Below are 6,799 nucleotides of genomic sequence, written 5' to 3' on the forward strand. Positions count from 1 at the left end.
CAGAGATGGCGGGAGCAACGAATGATGCCAATTAATTTAGCAGAAGCTTCGCAGTCTCGTATTAAGGGCTGTCTCATAATAGGGGACTTTCCTCTCATCTTAAGTCCGAACAAGCAGGAAGAAAGGCCGACCTGATGCCAAGCGCAAACACGCGTGCATCGAGAAAATGAATTTAGAGCCATGAGATTTCCTCTTTATCCTTTAATTATCTACCACCTGGAGCAGTGTAAACAGGAAATAAAGCCGATCAGCCTAATCATAGGTGAGGTATGTCCGGCACGCACGCAAATACGCCCCATGAAATACAAATGAAACGATACGCCATATTGAAAGGAAGCATCGATCCTTGGAATAGGACGAGATTACTTATTGGGTTTGTGTATCGGAGCGCGGCAATAAAACTGAAATCGATTAGCGATACTCGATACAGAACAGGATTACTTTCGCTTTAAAATTACTTTCGTACAAATCATTGTTGATCGTCGATTCTCCGAAAGCGACTACGAGAAACGTTCCTTCGCGCGAGGTTTCGAGCAAATAATTTGTGCGAGAATATTACTGTCTCAGAGCAGAGCCCCAAATTTCCGCCGCATTTTATGCTTTAACTTCAGAAAGTTTGCTAATCCATGAAATTTATCACCTGCCCAATTTATGTGTCTTATTACCTCAGTGTTCTAAATCTTTTTCACACCTTCGTCGATACGTTACTTTAGTAATGTACATTTTTTATTTAGTTGTTAATCTCAACTTTGTCAAGTATACTACACCTTTCTGTAACAAAGATCTTTTTATATGAGAAGAAACATATTTTTCATAGATATAAATAATTTTAATTACAGCGAGAGAAATTTTCCCCTAAAATTCCTCACAGAGCATGATTTTATTATATATTTATATATTCTGTATAATTAATTTCGTACTAAACCAGCGAAAATTATTAGCACTTTCTCGAAATCTTGCTGTCGATCTTAATTTCATGGGGAACGACGGAAAGCCTATCGATACAAAGTCATTGAATGAAAAGAGGTCTAGTTCACTGAGATTATACACATATAATTGACCGTAACTTCCGAGGGGGGAAACCGTTGACCAAAATCTTCATAATGCCCCAGCAAGGCCTAATGCCCAAAAAATGCCTAGTAATGCCCAGTAATGCCGCAAATCGGTACACCACAATGCCCTCAACGGTTTTTTCCCCCTCGGTATCTTCTTTATGAACATCGCATGATAGTTTTATTTCCGATCAACGCCTCTGGACATTTTTTGTAGATGTGATTTATTATCTTGGACTAGCGTGTTAACAATCCCTTTGCCCTTTGACCCGTGGAATATCAATCGCTACGTAGCGATAGCTGTCGACCACACACGCGTCTTATCTCAGAAAATCAGATTCGGCTGACCGCTCGGTGTGAAATATAAAGATAATTGAAAATAGAAAATTCAATGATTAAACAATTAATTGCCTGTTAACTACTTTAAAAGAGTTTTAGAGATGAATAATTTATGTGTAACACATTGTAAATTTACTCAATTTAATTAACTCTCGATATTTTAACACGAAGAAAAGAAGCTACCGTTGTTTCTTTTATTTTCGCTCCCAGTGTATGTGATTACGATGAAGATCCGAGATATCTTGTGTACAAGTCGAGGATGGCTATTATAAAAATATCGGCGGGTTAATGTACACTTAATATTCCTAGCACGAACACCTTTCTGTCTATAATTTTGATAGAGTGCTGTTTTGTATCTGTCGTAATCAGGCGATTTGAATGCACACTGCGCGTCTGTTTTTAATCAATTTATAGCTGTTGAAATGTTTTCGAAGACGGAATGCGCGTCTCTTTCGCCTTCCGTGCGTTGGCGATTCTTTCAAACCGCAGATCTAACTAGTCAAGCTTGTATCACATACATTTCATATTCATGAAGTCATAAACTGCAATTAAGTTAGAGCGTTACAGTTGACGACTGAGCAATCGGAGATTTTTCCTCGAGTTTCTGTCAGGGCGGTCGCAGAAATATCGGCAATAAGCATCGAGCAGGATTTATAGCCAGAAAATGCGATTTGATCACAGGGTTTTTTCAATCAATACGTCATTCACAATGACTAAATTATACTTGTCAACGCGACGCTAAGTATTACAAATGTCTTTCTTATCGACAATCCTTTCCTACTTAAACATTAATTTTAGTTGACTCTACAGAGTTTCTGGCGCATTTGCGTCCATTCTGGCGATTTTATTTTAAATGTTCGGTTTAACCCCAGCATTATCTTCTTATTCGAGACTCATTCTAACAAGAAGTGACAAAAGTTGGCTCTTATTTTCGGGATCTCTCGTTTTTCATCTCGATTCGCGAATTTTCGTAAGATCCAATATATTTAGCCGAGTCCATAGAAATAAAATCTATAAGATCGCGGTGCTTACGAAAGTTCGCAGTTACGTACGAATTTTGTATCTGAACCGCGTCAATGTGCACCGGTGTGGATCGTAGCTTTCGTGCGCTTGTTAACATTAAATTACGACCACCAAAGGTGTGATTATAATACGGTTCTTCTTCGCTCTGCTCAAAAGAACGAGCACGCGGGGAACAGGTTGATTACAAGCAGTTATCGATCGGAAGGCACATTTTTCACTTGATTTTTCATCGGTACCGACGCTCTTGTTGCTCTCTCTCTGCTCTCGTAAACTGCACTTAGATTGGCATGAAATTGGTATGCGCGACAAAGAGATACAATAAGTAAAAAATATTTTTATGTAAGATAGAAATTGAGAGAGAGAGAGACAGAGAGAGCTGACGAGTATCGAAAATTATGAGAGGGACGAATGTACTTAGAAGTATATTTGGAATACATTGATCAGTTAATTAATTACAAATATACGCGTTTACCTATTATTTCCTCAAAATACGTATCACACTTCAGTGTCGCAGAGAAACTTTATTTGTCTCTTCTCTTCCGTCTCTCTCACGTTTGTCACCGACTCGCGAAGAAGATGAACACAAACTTGTAACATTTTAATACAACCGACTTGCTGAACTTGATCAAGAGTGGAGCAATCTATATCGAAAGTTCTTTCATGGCGAAATATTTACTGCAGGATCTTACTCTCAGTTTACTTCAAATTTGATTCTCTTACAATCGGAAGAATAAATGCGCTGAGAAAACAGTCTTTGCAAATTTATTTGTGGCATACAATGTTGATTTCACTGAAATAAGTTTTATATGCCGCGAATAAATTTTCAGAGACTTCTTTCTCAGTGTATGAATGGATAGAATGGATAGACTATAAGGGATTAGAATACAATCGGTAGATTATACAAATGAATAGAACGTACGGGACTAGAAAGTACAGGTACTTGAATTTTTTAATTGTCCAACCGACATTATTAACACATCGTTCCTTCTCCATGGTGCTTTCAATTGTATTTCCTGAACATCATTTTTGCATTTGAAATGTGCGCAATAGATGAGCGAACGATTAGCCAGGATAAATTATCGATTCTAATCTATTTAGCCCATCCATTTGAAGACAATGGATCTGTGACACGTTGTGTCTACCTTTAGCAGTGGCCTTTTTATCTTTATCTCCATTGCCTTCGTTTAAAATAAAAAAAGAATCCGTCACTCGCCACCAGTGCGACGCGCAGCAGCGGAATTGTGGCACAAGAACAATGTAAAATAGAAATATATTCAGATTGTAGTAGCGCTCGAGACAATTGTTGCTTAAAAGATTCATTGTTGCATAAGTATAGAATAAATTATTCACCTCACGTTTACTCCGTCGTCGCGCGATGCCTCCTCCTCCTCCCCTCAGATCTTCTCGTTGCACACACACACACACACACACGTCTCACATCACACGCACTCGCGAAGATAGTTAATTATTATCGTGCGCGTACTAATGATCGGAATATTACGATCGGGCGCAACGCTTCCGTTGTTAACTACACGTTGCACGCACTTTGTTACGTTACGAAATAACGTTATGGAGAAATAACACGAACGAGCTCCGATCGCACGAAGCTGCGACCGGCGAATCGACGTCAAACGCGAATCTCAAACAATACAAGATTTAAACAAATCACAGTGTATATCGAATTCACAGTACGCGATTGTTACACTTACCGAAGCACCGAATAGTATCACAATTGTGTTAATTAAACGTTACGCGACGCGACGCGGAAGTCGTACGGGACATCTTTATTCCGATAGATATAAACCATCGTTGGCGAGAGAGTCGGTCGGAGCGCGGATCGGTAATCGCCGAGTCCCAGTCTCCGATAGATGATTAAGCCCCAAGCCGTAAGAAGTTGACCGATCACGGTCAAGTATGAGCAGAATACGCGGCTGATCGCTTTAAATCTCTATTGCAGACGGGCACTAATTGCTCGCGCGAAACGAACGTGAAATACTCGCAGTATACGCGATCGCGGCACGAGGAGCCTTAAAGATACGCGGAGCCGGTCGGCGCTCGACTGCCCGAGTGACTGATAACCCAACGGCTCCAACGGCCCTCGGTACGCCGCGTAATTGTTCACGTTTTTTCGGGCGTCGAGCGCGCGCCGTGCATTCCAGAAACTGTTTACTATACGGGCGTTTCGTGGAATCACCTGCTCGGCGAGGGGCGCGGAAAACAATGCGTACTACGCGCGCGCGCCCGTTATCATTCACCCGGCGAGGCTCGCGCGGTAAGCACGTGGCGCGTCGCCGCTCCGCCCGTCTTCGCGTTATCTTTCGAGACTCGGTCACGCGATTGGCACCGGGAGATGCGCAGAGTCCGCATGCTGTACGAAGGATTAGCGGATGCGTATGCTCGACCGCGATCGAGCCTCACGATTAGCGATACGCAACAGAGTTACTTATGGCCGGTTCTACATTGATCGTATCGTCGCAAATCGTACACTGAAAGAAGAAAATCCGATATATTCGACCAGACATCTGTTAGAAAATGGACGAATCAGAATTCCTTTATCTACCGGATGTGTAGTGAAGTCTAGCAAACTTCTATCTTTCACCAGAAGTTAGAAGTTTGCTAGACTTCACTACACATCCGGTATAGATAAAGGAATTCTGATTCGTCCATTTTCTAACAGATGTCTGGTCGAATGTATCGGATTTTTTGTTTTCAGTGTAGATTCAACCAAGCAGCGTTGAATTGGACCCAGTCTACGGCCCTCGCGACGCTACGATGCGGCCAATGTAGAAGCGGCCTGTCGGAAGGAATGTTTCAATGATTCGCGGTCGTGAGAATAATCGGCTGCGATCGGTCAGTTCAGTCAGACACATAATAATTAACCGATCATAGTCGACTATTCTTACGACTTACCGCATTTGAGGTTTGCACGGCCACGATTCGTCGAGAACTTTCCGCACCGATCGCGGTTCGTCCGTTGCGCGGCCCGTAATTCTTTTCGCGCGTTCTTTTTGCTCCTTCTCTCGTTATTATTCCGTAGTGATGCAATCAAGTGCGTGTCGCGTGCGATTAACACCGCGCAAAGTGCCGTGCGGTCGTATTCCGGTGATTATTACGCACGCGAGTGTAATTAACTGTGATCTCGCGATCGAGTGTTGTGCGAGTGCAACGGCTGGAGGTGGCTGAGAGGAGGAGGAGGCCCTGGGAGGCATCGGGCGACTGCGGCGCGAGCTTAGGGTGAGTAACTTATCATTTATTCGTCATTTGGCTCGCGGAATTAATCGTCTATTTCCACGTGTCTGCGGAAAGGTTTCCGCGTGCCACTTTCCATTGCTGTAACGTAACGATTTGTTTGCTCAAGATCGCCTTTGGAATCCCTGCGTTTTAAAAGATACTTGCGACATGCTTAGTAAATTTATTGTTATATTTAATATTTACGCGTATGTCAAAATTTCCTTGAGACACGCTTTAAATTTTGTAGATTGTCCCTGTAAGAATTAAATATTTACTTATAAAATTGACAGAGATTTATCGGGATTTGCGTAATTTTTTTCAATTCGTCTAATCAAAGATAGACGACGGTTCAATGCACGCGATAACTATTTTCTAGAATGTTAACTTTTTGAAGCGATCCTCTAATCTCGACAATATTTGTGTTCCCAGTTCAACGTAATATTGGAATTACGTGGTTGAACTCAGCTACGCCGTTGCCGCGCAGCGTGTTGGTGAGTAATTATCTTGTGTTTTAAATTAAGGTGATGGGTCTGTGAAAAACCTAGATACATGTACCAAGCTAAGAGGTGCAATGTTATAGAGAAATACAACGCAATACACGTGTTGCCTTAAAATGAACGGACTAAAATAGATAAAAATAGTATTTCCTGGATGACTGTTCATTTATTACACGTACAGAGCTCACGAAATTGAGCTCATAATGTATCAATATTATTCACATTGCGACGTTATGCAATAAGATATTAAAAATAAAATTTAGAAAACAATCCCACAATTAATAAAATCGAAAGGAAACATATTACGGATCGATAGAGTAAACTTGGTAAAAGTGAAAGATAATAATAGCGTAAATTCCGCGCGATAAAAATTGCCTTTGAATCTCTCCTTACTTTTTGCCAAACACTACGTAAATAAGATTTTCAGGCAACGCAGTTATTATTTACGTATTAACAAAGGCGACGATTATTTCTTTATTCATTGCTATATACAGGGTGAGTCTTTCCATACCCGACAAAATTTTTGAGAAGGTAGAACGGATCGAGATGAACGGAAACCTGTACCTACCATTTTGCAATTTTCGAAATAGTTAACGAGTAATTAATTATTAAGAATCGTTGTCTTAGGCCGGCCTACCGCCCAATTCGAGCGCGTGG

The 6,799-nt window shown here is 41.2% G+C and overlaps 1 protein-coding gene across 1 annotated transcript in view; it reads right to left on the reverse strand.

Moving 5' to 3' along the window:
* LOC105558966 overlaps positions 1-6,799 on the reverse strand; it is a 115,649-nt gene that overhangs the window by 30,474 nt on the left and 78,376 nt on the right. The gene's annotated exons all lie outside the window — the stretch shown is intronic.

Source organism: Vollenhovia emeryi, unplaced genomic scaffold (assembly GCF_000949405.1).
Source record: "Vollenhovia emeryi isolate VEMERY1.0 unplaced genomic scaffold, V.emery_V1.0 DF939301.1, whole genome shotgun sequence".
NCBI lineage: Eukaryota > Metazoa > Arthropoda > Insecta > Hymenoptera > Formicidae > Vollenhovia > Vollenhovia emeryi.